General features: G+C 41.3%; 1 protein-coding gene across 2 annotated transcripts in view; it reads left to right on the forward strand.

Annotated features, from left to right (window-relative positions):
• Positions 1–15,170, forward strand: part of LDLRAD4 (low density lipoprotein receptor class A domain containing 4) — a 199,258-nt gene that overhangs the window by 21,321 nt on the left and 162,767 nt on the right. The window lies entirely within an intron of this gene.

Below are 15,170 nucleotides of genomic sequence, written 5' to 3' on the forward strand. Positions count from 1 at the left end.
ATTACTTAGTTTGCTAGTACCTTCCTTCTTACAGTTGTCACAAGCTTTACCTACTTGGATCATTTCACAGCGGCAGTAGTAGCATCATCATTATTATTATTATTATTATTATTATTATTATTATTATTATTATTATTATTATTATCCCAGCTGTAGATATGCTGAGAAAAGCCAAATAGCTTGCCCAGTGTCATACAGACTGGGGGAGAACTGCAGCTAAGAAAATAACTGTAATCTTTTTGTTTCAAGATCTTAGAAAATCTCCTGTGGCTTTTCAGGAAGAAAAATGACTAGAACTATTACTTAAGACAGCATAATAGTTTTTCCCCTTGGATCTTTTGGTACACAACCTTATGCGTTCCCTTCATGCTGCTCCACGTTGGGAGAGCATCCGTACTTTACAAGACTGTCTCTCATACTTTGCAAGCGTAGTAGTGTAGTACTGCAGGATGCTCCCTCTTACAGCAACCAGTATAGCCAGCAAATCTTTCTCCTGAACATTATATGAAAACAATTGAGGCTAGTTCTCTTGTTTGGCCTGCTGATTTTGTATGCACACGTCAAGTAGTAAAACAGAAGCTGGAAAATTGTAGTACAGTCTGGCAGGAGTATTCCATGTGTGCTTGGAATGTGCTTTTTTGCCCTGCATTGCCTAATGCACATCATACATTATATAATATATTGTTGATATATGGATTCAAAATCAGATGATACTCTGTTTAAAATAAAAAATGTGTTTCCTGTTGACCCGTGGGAATTTCCATATAAAATAAGTCAATACTTTTGTGATGGTTCTGCTTTGAGATTTTGAACTCTACGTTGTCCTTATCTTTAAGGGGTATGAAATAATTCACAGGCTGAGTGCTTTGTGAAGGAATCTCAGGGTCAATACCTCTACATCTTAGGCCAGACTTTGCTTCAAACCTTGGCCTACAATGTCTATGCTTTGAGTTTGCTGTTAGATATATTCATGTGACGGTATATGTCTCTGTCTATAATGGTATGAATCAAAGGTCAACTTTGTGAGGAAGGAACACGGAAAGATTGGATTTTTTGTTCTTTGATTTTATTTCTTCATGAGGCATTTGCCTATATGTTTTAAAGAAAGAACACTGGTATGATTCTTTTATTAATCAGGTTATGCTTTCCTTGTTTTGCTGTTGATCTGTGGCTTGAGAGAGAAAAAGATTTGGAGGACACTTGCTGAAATCTTTATGCAAAAGGCAAGATGTAGGCTGCTGATTGCTAGGCATTTGATATAAATAAGCTTTAAGTGGAATAAATACGTGAAGCCCCGTTAAAGTTGAAGATCTAATCTAGAGAGTTTTAAAGTGATTTAAGGAGTAGTCCTCTCTCATCTCAGTTGTTTAGTTTTTACCATGTAGGTACTTGTAATATTTCTTTACTTTTTCTCTCCACGGGATAAGAGAGAGAGAATGAAATACTTAATGTTTTAAAAAATAAGAAGGGGCAAAACATTCCTCTCTTTTTTTAATGTTCCTTTTATATCTTCCTATATCTATATATATACATAGTATCTCTCCACAATCTTAGTCTATGTAGATCACCTTTAGTGTCAAAGAAAAGAGTGAGCAAGATATTTAAAATACATGTTTAGGAATTGAATTCAGTGAAGCAGAGTCATCATTAAAATACGTGTGATTAGCCTGCAAAATGTCGAAAATGAGACAGACTCACTGAACATCAGTGTGTTACTAGAAAGGCACCTAGCCTGCTGTATCCATTGCCCATTTCTTTGATGCTTATAATTTTAACACTGGTTTTGTAGACAGCCTAAGTATGTGAATTCCTTCCATCTTTGATGTCATCAAATAGAAATTTTTTTTTACCCAAGTTTTGTCTGATGTAATTACACTTCTAAAAAGCTGCAGGATGGTGATGCTCTGAAGGACCCTAATCTACTGTTTGGAAATTAAAAATAGAATTAATTCTTTTCTTCAGTTATTCCTTCGTGAATGTCTCTAATATCTGGCATTTTTAAATGTTTGCCCTAACTTAGTGTTGCAAAGAACAACATCCTACAGCTGTATTCCCTATAAATCACCACGAAAATCAAAAAGTGATGATTTAGTGTCCTGAGAAATAATGTTGAGGAACAGAAAGAAACTGCATCCATCTAGTCTGACGATAGCAGCTCTGCCACAATTTTGCCTTTCAAGAAGAGTAAGCAAATACTTTGCTGCATCATATTACGTGAATGTTGATGTTTTAGTCACAAGACAATATATTTTTTCTTTTATTAATGGTATTCTTAATGTGTGCTTGTAGAATAAGATTTTTTCATTCCGAATCTTAAGCTTTGACAAAAACAAAACTGAGTGTGTGAGGCCGTGTTTGGAAATCTAGAAAACGTGTTTAAACTAAAACTGTATTCTTCTCTCTCAAATGTGCTACCATTTAATCAGCCATTTAGCAACTGCAATATATTCTGAAGACTGCAAGTTCTTACTGTTACACATGCATATCTGTTTATATTTAAATAAACATGCTCATGTCTTTTAACTGGTTAATCCCATTTTGAAGCCTCTTACGACCGCATACAGTAAGTATCAGAGGGTGTGTTTTTTGTTTAAAATTGGTAACCTCCTCAAAACCCCTTACACATAGGTCTTTTAAGGAAATTTTTCTTAAGTTTCATATAACCCTGATCTATTATGAAAGGGCCTTCCTACCCTTTCGAATGACCTTATATCAGGGTGTATAGTCCTGCCATCATTGCTTCTGTCTTCTGTCTCTTAGGTAGTAGAGCACATTAAATAATTTGCTGTCAACTCAAATACAGAGTTACTGCATGAAGTGTAAAAAGACATACTTCAATATTATTTCCCCACTGTTATTAATTATAACTTCTCTAGTTAGTTTGTTCCTAAGCCACTGTAACATAAAATACTTTAGGTGAACGCCTTTTGTTTAACACTGCAAAGAACAGGCGGTGTTTGCACACTGGAAGCCGCATCTCAGCTCAGACCTTACAAACAACAGGTTTGATGCACAAACTTATTAAAATGTACTAACATGTTCACAGTGTTCATTTAATTGTAGCCTTCATTATGTATCAGTAAATAGCCGAGAGCTTAACTGGGCTAAGGAAAAATCAGGGAGCCCTATGTTACACTACTGTAGAGTTTCACTCAGCTTTGAATTTCATCCCCAAATATTTGTGTGCTAGGTTGCTCTTTACCTTATCTTGGTAGCTGTTGAACTTCCTTTTTCTTTCTTGAGGATGTGTGATAATTCTTTTTATATTCATCTATCTGAAAGCAGTGCCTACAAATCATAAAATGTTTTTAATCTGCAGCCTGGATTTTGGAATGATCACCTCTCTGGAGAAGTATTTTTTGTATGTTAGTATATCATTCAGTAGTAACACATTTTATGTTTTAAAGAAATATTTCCTAATGACAAGGAAAATGAATCTGTTTAGAAGGTGTTTCTTAGTGTCTCAACATAATTTTTTAAGCTGAAGGACCCTAAGTTAGAGGGATGTGATGGAACACAAGGAAGCTCTAACAAATACTTTGTTCCTTTGGTTTTGCTTGAAAATTAGCAGCGTGCTGTACTAGCTGGCTTTTTCGCTTTACTATGAGCTCCCTGTTTGAAGTCTTCTGAGGAGACACCAGCGCTATGAAACTGACCTCGGTTTGTGTTGGCTTATAAAAACACAGAAAATTATCACTGTCTCTGAACAGATTAGTAACAATGAGCTGGTACAATATGACAAACTACCTCGCCCACAGTTAAAACACAATTAGCTGCTCTTGAGTTTCCAATGCTCTGGCTGCTTATTCTTTTTCACGGCTGGTATGGTTTTGGGTGGTTCTCTGTGTTCAGTGCATCTCTTGTATAATTTTTAACATGCTTTAACTTGTCATCGATACACTGATAACTTGAGCTGTAACTGGAGATTTGTCCTAGCCCATCTCTTGTCCCCACCCAAAAAATGCTGTAGGGCTTCTGACAGATGTACAGTGGCAGATTAAAATTAGATGGCTGAAATGGTTATCGCTATCAGCCACCTACCTTGTCTCTCTGACAGATGTTGCTGTCTCAAGGCTGGCATGGCTGATCTGCATGTCGACCACAGTAGTTTCCAGTCCAGCATATTAAGATAAACCACAGAGAGAAATAATGTCCAGAAGAGCCGTATGCTTGAGGTAATGTGTCAGGATTTTGGGGTGTGGTTTGGAGATCAAATGCTGCTTGGCTTTCAAACACGATGTGCATTTTGTCAGTAAAGTCAGCTTCATCCATCGGTGGTCCCCCAAGCCCAGGTCACACATGTACACATGCGTGGCAGGTGAGCATTCCTCAGGTGTGCTGGTACAGTGGGCACCAGGCCTTCAGTGTAAACTAGACGGTGCTCCTTTTGCAGAACTGTGTTTAGGAAGAGGCAAGGATGGTTAACTTCTCAAAGCCAGCTGTGCCAGCAGGGTGCCAGGCTGTGTGGCTCCACCCAAGCCAGATGTGCAGATGTCAGCTGTGAAGACAAGCCCTTACCATTACACCTGGGCGCCCTGGCACCATCCTTCCTCCCTCGGTGCCCCGCTCCAGTCTCTTCCCTCCTCACCACCCTGCTGCTTAGTCAGCAGGATGGTATTCAGGTCAGGGGGAGTACCTGATTCAAACGGACCCGCTGCAAACCTCCTTAGTTTCTCTGTCTCCTTCCAGAGAAGCGGCTGCACATGGATGGGAGCCGCAGCCGATGGTGGAGGAAGGCTGTGCCCCCCTGTTGGGCAGCAGTGCCAGCCCAAAGTGTTTGGTTATGGGGACGCAGCGCTCCAGCTCATTTACGTTGGTTCTCACATGCAGTGTAGTCAGCCTGAGCTTGTGAACTAGAGGCTCTGTTCATATAGAAGTTTAGCATCATGTCAGGCTTGTGCCTGTTTATTAGGTACTTTTTCACTTAAACACACGGTGTGTCTGCAAATTTGAATGCGGTTTGGGGAAGGAAAGCTGTTTGCTTTGGTTTTCTGTGCTGTAAAGTTTCCCAAGATACTGCATGGTGCATGGGTAGACTCAGCACCGTCCAGCGCCGTGTTATTGTATGTTCATGTTCACAACCAGAAATGCACTGTCCTAAGTGCACTGTTACTTTTTAAATGATACCATTTCAACAACAGAAAGATTTATATGGTAGAGATTTCTTTGGGATGCCTGTATCAGTGTTTTCTGCATAGTCTACTTTGTAAGCACTTTGGCCATGGAAATTAGAAATAATCTTGGTTAAATAGCTGCTGTATGGTCAAATATGTTGCTGATGTTTAAACAAAATTACATAATTGTAGTGTGAAAGAATCTTTATTGAAACTATGCTGCTTAGGTTGCTAAATGAGGCACTCTCAACCCCTAAAATACTGACTTTACTCTTTGCTGTGTGTTCACATTTCTTCCCTCTGTCTGTCCTGTGCACTGAATGCTGGGAGCACTCGTGGACAAAAGAGGAGCATCTGGTGGCAGTAGTAACTCAGCAGCACAGATACCTGGGAGCGAAACAGAAATCTTGTGTGAAAGTGTGGGTGAGCAGAGCTCACCCCCTTTCCCTGCCACAGTTAATCTGCCTCTTCCCCTGCTGTCTCAGTATGGTTTGGGCTGTTGCTCCGGCAGTGGTATCGCTGGAGCCTTGCAGTGTCTGTGCCTTTTAGTTATTTCTGAGCATTGCCAGAGACTCTCCTGAAAGAGACAATGGACAGATAACTGCATTTTTTTTTTTAAACAGTTTTTGTTTCCATAAAAGCAGAAGAAAATTTCCTGGGACAAAGAAAAGGCACTTCTGTAGCCTGAGGGTGTTCTTCCCGCTCAGCATCACAGACCTGCTGCATGCAGTGAACATGGGAGGGATTCTCCAAGACTTTTATAGTGGAAAACGTTAGGCAAGCCGAATGACTACCAGCCAGCTCTGCTATATGGAAATGCATATAGGTGAGAGTCTGTATACATTTGCAATGCAGTACATATTTGGGAGGGAGTGTTCATGGAAATTGGCTGGAGGAGAAGGCAAGAGGTAGAAAAGAGGAATTTTCTAATAGGAAAAACGTTGTTTTGTTTAATTTTTAAAAGGTTTAGCCTTAAACCCCCAGCCTTCTGGGAAAGGTACTAAGGTGAATAAAATGTGTGACTCATTTTTTAGATAGACCTGAATAAGGACTGAAGAATGGATAAATAACAATTGATACAAGACAGTACTAGTATGTAAAATGCATTGTCTCTGCTGTACGATGCAAGCCATTGAGAGCAATCTGTTTGGCTGTGCTCTACGTATTATTCTGCTTGTAATTTTTGTTACGTGAACACTGAGGCACAGTGACCTGAGTTAGACGCTTTTTAGATAATTGGACTTAAGGGGAAATCGCTTTTAAAGTACAAAAACTAACAGTGACAAGGTATTTACTAGAGGAATGTGCAAATCTCTGCAGATGTGGATTGGAGAATGTTACGGATGATAAAAAACTTGTCATTACTCACATTAGTGTGCATTGTACAATTCAAATGCCATTGAGAAATGAAAGGAGAACTCTCTTGTCCATTAAAATCTGGAATTCCCGTTACAGCTCCGTAACTGTCCTGCATCTCGACACATAGTAAATACATTCATTTCTCTTACATTTTCTGCACAGTATGCATAGGAAGATGTGTAAAAAAATACTGTCATCAGTATTAGGTTGACATCTTCTGAACAGCCACCTGAAACATGGTATACGCTTGCCTGCATTGTACATTACTTGTATGGAAGGTCAAGTTCTCGGGTGTATTCTCAGACCCCTACTTGCTTCAGTAACGTTGCAGATGAGAATGGTATTTATTCTGTATTTCAGTACCTCTTTGGAGAGCTAACTGAAAACAGTTCCTGCCTTATAGGAGTCACAGCCTTTAGTAATCCGACCTAATTCAATAACAGAGAACATAAAGACAGCACTTTTTTGCACCAATCATCCCATTTCTCCCAACCCCCAGATAGTCCTCGGGTGTTGAAGTAACTGTTGTGTCCTCATCTGGGCCCATTTTTAGGACAGTGATCAAAACTTAGCAATGCATCTGTGAAGTGACATGGTTTAGTCTATATTTCTCTGGATTCAAAGATTGTGATGTTACCTGATAAAATGGTCTAGTCTTGAGCTATTTGCTATGCAAACAATATTCCAAAGAACAAGAACCTGCTACAGTAACGTGATTTTTTATTTTATATTCCTCTATGTATGCAGCACTCTACAAACCTGGTAAGCGACACTGCTTGTGATTATTAAAGTTTTCTTAAGATGAAAACCAACTAAGATAATTCTAAAATATTTACCATAATTCAGGAATTCTTTGAATTATGATTAAGGAGAACTAGACATTAAGAAAATCTCATTTGCACATACCTTTTACTTCTCATCTGCACTTGCCCATGATAATGACATTGTGCTTGACAAAAATTATAAGGTACATATTTAATGTATTTTTAATCGTCTCCTCATGTCATTTCACAACTGAAAATGAGAGCGTCATTAGCTGAGTCACCAATGTGCCTTCCCCATGCTTGATTAGGAAAACTCTGCTAGTACGTATAGAAATGTCAGGGGCCATGGGGGCTCTCCAGGGGTCTGTCAGGGCAGGGCCTGGCAGCCAGGGCCCGTCCCACCACCCCAGCCAGGAGCAGGGCAGCCAGGGGGCACCGGGGCAGCCCCAGCCCTGGGCATCGGGCACCTCCCTGGGGTGAAGTGATGGGCTGGGACATGGGCCGCGGGTGGGCCTGGCATGCCAGAGCGGATCCGGCTTTGCCACTGCATTGAACTGGGAGAAACACGAAGCCTTCTCATGGCTCATGGAAACCCATCCCTTGTAGGGCGTTCCTTCTCAGGAGCTGGAGTGAAGGTGTTCCTTGTCCGCCACCTTGGCAGCTGCACATGTCTGCTGTGGCATTCTGTGTCCTTCTTTCTGCGGGCTCTGACCCAAGCACCTCGTGGGTCAAAGTCAGGACCGTGGCTCAGTTGAGTTGTTGGCACTGACACAAGTCCCTGAGCAGGGGAGCGCAGGGCACGTGGTGCTGGGGGGCGATGTTTCTGCAGGAGCTTTGTGGCTGCAGAAGGTGTCAGGCTGCTTTGGTGGAGATGTAAAGGAGGCTTTGCATGAGTGCGGAGCAGGGGACGCAATTCTCGAGATTTGTTGAGAAGCTCTGGTGTTCTAGTGCTGTGTGGGCATAAATGGGCAAGTCATTGCAGGTCTGGAAAAGCAAGCGGGTAGAAGGGCAGAAAATACAAACCTGTACTCTGATACTGCCTTGCTGTATTATGGAAAGATAAATGATACATAAAACAGAAAAGATTGTCCATGAAGGGGGCAATAAAGGAAGCTTTCCTTTATTTGCCTTTCCCTGTGGTGGCAAAACTGGCAATTTGCGTGAGCCTGATGGTCTTCGAGGTCACCAGTCTCTTGAACTTACTGTAGATGCAAAAAAGTTTCCAACGTTAATGAAAACTCTTCTTGTAATGCCCCAATGGACTTCAGGAAGAGGCCTGTTTCTTTTCACACCGGAGACAGGTATATATGGGAAGAAAGATTACAGATGAAAACCAAACCCATTGACAAATCTCAAAATCAAGGAGGCCTTTCAGTTGTCCCCATGGCATCTAATGTAATTTCGTTCAGGCTGTTAATTAAGATAAGCATAGTGAAATGTCCTAATGCCCTGAATTGGTGAACTGAACAGCAGATTTCACTACCTATGTGTAAGAATATTGTGTTTGCTTCCTTTAGCTACTGGCATAAATAGTAACTAGTTAAAGGGCATGGCTTCAGGCTTTGCCTTAAGAAGAAGTTGAAAAGATAATTGCTGGATAAGCAATCAAGCATGGGGGACTGCAGGAGGGTAGCAGTTCAGCAAATGAGACCGGTTTTGAACCGGTAACAATCTTCTTTCAATCAGTCCAGTTTTAAGGCTGTAATCTCCCCTGGGCAGAGAAGGTCTCTCGGTCTCCATGTTGCATGGCTCTGAGAACAGACTCCCCTGTCCCGCGTGAAGCGGTGGGCAGCGAGGACAGGCCTTTGACTGTGACTTACAGCTCTGCTTCTTACTCTGCATAAGCTGATCCGCTTTCATTTTTGCTGGTATTCTGCTTGGCATTCTTTTTATGAAGTGTTTTTTTGTTTTGTAAAGACCTATTTATCCCTCCCTTCCCTGCACCAATGGAGGTTTATTAGATTGCATGGCAGCCTGCCATCTTCCTTATTAACCAAGCTTTTTCCCGAATAAACATGTTCCTTGTGTACACTGCCTCCTATTTATGATTTACTTCCCATTATAAAGCTACAATCTACAATATTAAAAACAATACACAGACAGATGTTTATCAGAGGTTGAACAGGGTTTTATTGTACTGACTCTGGTATTTGTGGTTTCTATTTCTTTAATCTCTAGTGAAGTGTGTTTCCTCCCACCTTCCCCAATTTACTACTTCTGCCTCTTATTACCCTCGTAACAGGTGATGATGCCCTTTAAACATATTTTCTTTCAGGCTGTTACGTGTTGCAATATGAACAGGAGTATGAAGAAATATGATGACCTACTTAAAATGGAGCCTTTATGTAAGAAGTTAGAAATTAGGCCTTTATTCTAGAGATCTAGATCCAGCCAGAGGCAAAGAGATTTTCACCTTCTACTTTCATGACGCCAGCAGGGTATTTGATCACCCTCTGCTGGCTGTACTGCCAGGGCTGCTATCGGGTCGCTGGATTTTGGGAGAGTGTCTTTACGCTCCGGTTAAGTCCCAGACATCACTTAGGATTTAATTTTGTGCGTTTGAACTGTGCTACTACAGTTCAGCGACAACAATTTGAGATCACTGGCTGTGTATATAGTTTTCTATTTTTTATTCGAATGGATGGAATAGAATTCTGCCCCTGGGTCAGATAATAATCTCAGACCCGTTAAATAAATAGCTGTGACATGCATCATAACAGTGGCCTAAACCCCCATATTTTTTCAATATGACACTTCATCACTTTTTTTTTCCTTGGCCTGTGGTCAGACTTACATTACAAAAACAAACGGCACTTAGCTATAATTAAAAATGCCCTACAGTAAGTGGGATGACAAAACAATGGGAATGCTGTTCATATGGATGAAGCCAAGTGTAAATGAAGTCTAAAAGAATTAAGCTGAATGCAAGGATAAAATTATCTTGTTGGGTAGGCACAGAAAGTGTAAAATAAGCCTACCCAATACAGCAGATCTTGTATTTCACAATAAAAAACCTCTGATCAGAGTTTTTCGTATCATGAGGGAAATCCATCTTTTGCTGTTGCAGCTGAAACATAACCTTCAATTAATTTCAAATCATTCAATTAATGATTTGAAATGCAGTCATATATTAATGAGTATTTGTATGTAGAGAGTTTATACATACAAGCATCTCCCTTGAACATGTGAGCAATATACTTCTATATACTACTTGCATACAGTTTATAAAAATAGGAAATGTTCATAGTAGTATTCTTAGTATTCCTTTTTTTTCAAGGTAGTCTAATTCTACCTGGAAGTATGTTTATTAAAACTTCATGTTGAAGAATCAGTACATCGGCAAGATAAATTTTAAAATTATGCTGCAGACATAATTATGAACATAGGAAGACATAATTATAAGAAGGACTGCTTTTTTCAGCCTCTAGTAGCTGTCATCTTGCTTCAGGTTTAGCTGTAGTTAGAGCTTTGCTGACCAACCTACTGATGTTTCACTAATTGCCACTTGAAAATGAAAAGGAAAACTGCCTAGCTTTGAAACATTATTCACGAAAGAAGGATTGTGCTGGCTTGTTTTCAGAACAGGAGCTTTTCCCCCTCTTCTTGTTTAGACGGGCCAAGTACAAGACTTTGCACTGAAAAGGGCTCTCCGGTGTGTCATTAGCTGCATTGGTCTAGTCTGGACTGGTCTGGATTTCCCTGTCGGAGTGTTTTGAGGTCACTCCTAGTATTTTGGTACAGATCTGTGCAGGTTTATTTACTAACTTTCAGTTTGACTATACTCTAATACTTGCTTTCTACTGTCTCCATCAACCTGACTTTTTGATCCACCTTGCTTTACAAGGAAGGGTTCTGTTCTGGTTTTAGTAAAAGCACACACGGTTTAAATGGGTTTACTATGCAAACTACTTTAAGGTACTGAATTTTCCTTTACAAGTTGCAAATAGCTGATGTTAGGTATGTTCTGTTTTCGGAAGTACCTGTATTTTCATTGAATAATCTGTTTGATTAATTTGTCCTATTCCTACAATATATTTTTCCTTTGAGTATTTCCTTCAGACTTCAACAGAACATGATTATGCAGGCTAAGTTTTGCACTTTTGTGTCCTCCATTGGATATTCAATTTTGTCAGCTTTAGAAGTTACTTTTGCACATGCATGCAAAAGTTGTGGGTTGATGCCGGCCAGCAGCTAAGCACCTGCACAGCCATTTGCTCACAGCCCCCTCCTGCCCCGCAGGAAGGGGAGAGAATAGGAAGAGTAACAGCAAAAAGACAGTTTAATAAGTGAAGGAAAGAGGGGGAAAAAGTAGTCATTCACCACCTCCCATAAGTAAACCGATGCCCAGCCAGACTCCGAGCACTGGGAAGACAACCCCCCTGTTTTTTATAGCTGAGCATGATGCTATATGGCATGGAGGATCCCTTCGGTCAGTTGTGGTCAGCTGTCCTGGCCATGTCCCCTCCCAGCCTCTTGCCCACCTCCTGCCTACTCCCTGGGAGTAGCAGAGTGAGAAAAAGAGAAAGCCTCAATGCTGTGCAGGCACTGCTCAGCAATAGCCAAAACACTGGTGTGTTATCAATACTATTTTGGTCACAAATCCAAAACACAGCACCATAGGGGCTGTTATGAAGAAAGTTAACTCCATCCCAACCAGGCCCAGTACAGGATGACTGCTTTCTTGGCAAATAGATTTGGTGGGAGATCACAAGGCAAGATGGTTTTGGCAATGTGCCATTTTAAAATCAACACCCAGAATTCCTGCGGTATTGTGAGCAACCTTCCAGTCAACATAGGCGCATCAACAGGGAATGAGAGGCCTGATGACTTTTTTTATTCACCTTGACAATGGCAATGTTCACATAGGGAAGGAGGAAAATTTTACAAGAGAAGTTGATTGAGTCCATTTTTTTAATTCGAATTTCAATGTGGTCCGTTACCTAGGACAAAAAAAAAAAAAAACAACGCGCAAATTCTTCCCTCTGGTTAGTCCTCTTATGGTAATGTTAGTTAAAAATCAGAACTTCAAGACTTTAATAGAGCTACTAAAAATTTAATGCTTCGTTTGGTCTTTTGTCTGAAGGCTGTATAATCTGGTGGCAAATAGAAACCCAAAGTTCATAGCTTTAATTGCTTTTGAGTTGTCATCTTGCTTGAGCATTTTATATCAGCCATGGGGGAAGCGTGGAAAGCTTAACATTAGGACTCAACACAAAGACATGGGAAGGAATTAAATACTGTGGCCAAAGTAACATGCCAAATGTTCTAACTTCAAGCAATATGGTGTTTGATATTTGTCTTTCAAATAGAAGTATGTCCTTTACCACTCTAATTTCACCCTGTGTTATATTCCTCATTTAAGATACCTGGAAAGTTTGAACCCTTTCAAGCCAACTTTTCTAATCCTCCAAGGCAGCTTTGTTCTTTTCTTGTTCCAGTTTCTTACTTCATGAAGTTGCAGAAATGAGTCCTAAAGTGTTGTAATTATCAGGTTGTTAATATTGAGACTGATCTTTTAAGTCTCCTTTCGAAAAGTAACTGTTAATGACCTTCTTAGTTCCTTAGGTTTCAAAGGCTTACTCTGGTTATGAATCTTTTTATACTCTATACTCAAAACAGAAGAACTAAGCCCTTAAATGCCTCTTCAGTTCTTTGTTGTAGCAGAGAAGGACAGGGTGACAAAGGAACAGGGAAAAATATTTTGTTTGTACAGTATTTTATTGTACAATTTGAGTAGTTCAAGTACTATAGGGTTGGACTGAAAAAGCTTAAATCTTGAGGACCTTACTTAGGCCAATACTCACGGATTTTTAAGTGCAGTTTGACTAAGTGGAATAGAAGGATAGGTTTTTTCTACAGGAAATGCTTGTTTTTCTTGCGTAATATTTTACGGCATTTATTTATATTCCTAAGTAGCATTTTATATGTTGCACATGTTGATGCATATATTTTTGCAGCAGCAGATTCTTGCTGGTACGTGTACCAAAATGCCATTAGTACTCTTGATGAAAAGTGTTCAGAGTGAAGTCCGCAAATCACTTTTACCTGCAAAGCAAATTTGCTAAGAAAAATTATTTCATTCACTTTCCCAATTTATTTTTCCTCTCCTTCACTATTACCATGCTTATGTTACACATCAGATATGTGTGGGTAAGTATCACACCTCAGTAAAAGTTTTAGGGGCTTTTTAGAATTACAGGTCCTGTCTTCTCAGTTCAGAGTAAGTCCATGTGCTGTTAAGATTAAAGGAAAGTCTCTTGTTGATACTGTGGAAGATGAACAAATGCCATCTCTTTGCTGGGAATGACGAGAGATCATCTCTCTTAAGCAGAATCAGCCAACCCAAACTGCAGCCTTAGGGAAGCCCAGGGTTTAATAAACTACTTGTGAGTGTTGTTTTACATCTTGAGGGCGCTCACAAGGCATGAGCGGGACAACCAGGGGATCCGGCCAGCACAGATTCATGAAAGGCAGGTCCTGCTTGACCAACCTGATCTCCTTCTATGATCAGGTGACCCGCCTAGTGGATGAGGGAAAGGCTGTGGATGTGGTCTACCTGGGCTTCAGTAAGGCCTTTGACACTGTTTCCCACAGCATTCTCCTAGAAAAGCTGGCAGCTCACGGCTTAGACAGGTGTACTCTGCGCTGGGTCAAAAACTGGCTGGACGGCCGGGCCCAGAGAGTTGTGGTGAATGGAGTTCAATCCAGTTGGCGTCCGGTCACGAGCGGTGTTCCCCAGGGCTCAGTTTTGGGGCCAGTCTTGTTCAATATCTTTATCAATGATCTGGATGAGGGGATTGAGTGCACCCTCAGTAAGTTTGCAGACGACACCAAGTTGGGCGGGAGTGTTGATCTGCTGGAGGGTAGGAAGGCTCTGCAGAGGGACCTGGACAGGCTGGATCGATGGGCCGAGGCCAACTGTATGAGGTTCAACAAGGCCAAGTGCCGGGTCCTGCACTTCAGCCACAACAACCCCATGCAGCGCTACAGGCTTGGGGAAGAGTGGCTGGAAAGCTGCCTGTCGGAAAAGGACCTGGGGGTGTTGGTCGACAGCCGGCTGAACATGAGCCAGCAGTGTGCCCAGGCGGCCAAGAAGGCCAATGGCATCCTGGCTTGTATCAGAAATAGTGCGGCCAGCAGGAGTAGGGAAGTGATGGTGCCCCTGTACTCGGCCCTGGTGAGGCCGCACCTCGACTACTGTGTTCAGTTTTGGGCCCCTCACTACAAGAAGGACGTTGAGGTGCTGGAGCGTGTCCAGAGAAGGGCAACGAGGCTGGTGAGGGGTCTGGAGAACAAGTCTTATGAGGAGCGGCTGAGGGAACTGGGACTGTTCAGCCTGGAGAAAAGGAGGCTGAGGGGAGATCTCATCGCTCTCTACAACTCCCTGAAAGGAGGTTGTAGCGAGGTGGGTGTCGGTCTCTTCTCCCAAGTAACAAGCGATAGGACGAGAGGAAATGGCCTCAAGTTGCGCCAGGGGAGGTTTAGATTGGATGTAAGGAAAAATTTCTTTCCTGAAAGAGTGGTTAAACATTGGAACAGGCTGCCCAGGGAAGTGGTTGAGTCCCCATCCCTGGAGGTATTTAAAAGAGGAGTAGATGAGGCGCTTAGGGACATGGTTTAGTGGGCATGGTGGTGTTGGGTCGACGGTTGGACTCGATGATCTTGGAGGTCTTTTCCAACCTTAATGATTCTATGATTCTATGATACTTCCGTCTACTTTGCCTTTGCTTGTGAATGAGAATCGCCAGAATTTGGCAATATGCTGGAAATGTAATCATTAAATTTTAATTTGTCTAGATATAATATGTCCTCTGTTCTGGATGCGTAGTGTATTTAACTTTGGAACAAGCCTAGTGAGAAAGCTTTTCATAATTGCATGTATATTTTTGTGAACATTTCTTAATTACATCTCAAATACTTGCTATAAAGCTTT

The sequence above is a fragment of the Aptenodytes patagonicus genome, chromosome 2 (assembly GCF_965638725.1).
Source record: "Aptenodytes patagonicus chromosome 2, bAptPat1.pri.cur, whole genome shotgun sequence".
NCBI classification, from domain to species: Eukaryota; Metazoa; Chordata; class Aves; order Sphenisciformes; family Spheniscidae; genus Aptenodytes; species Aptenodytes patagonicus.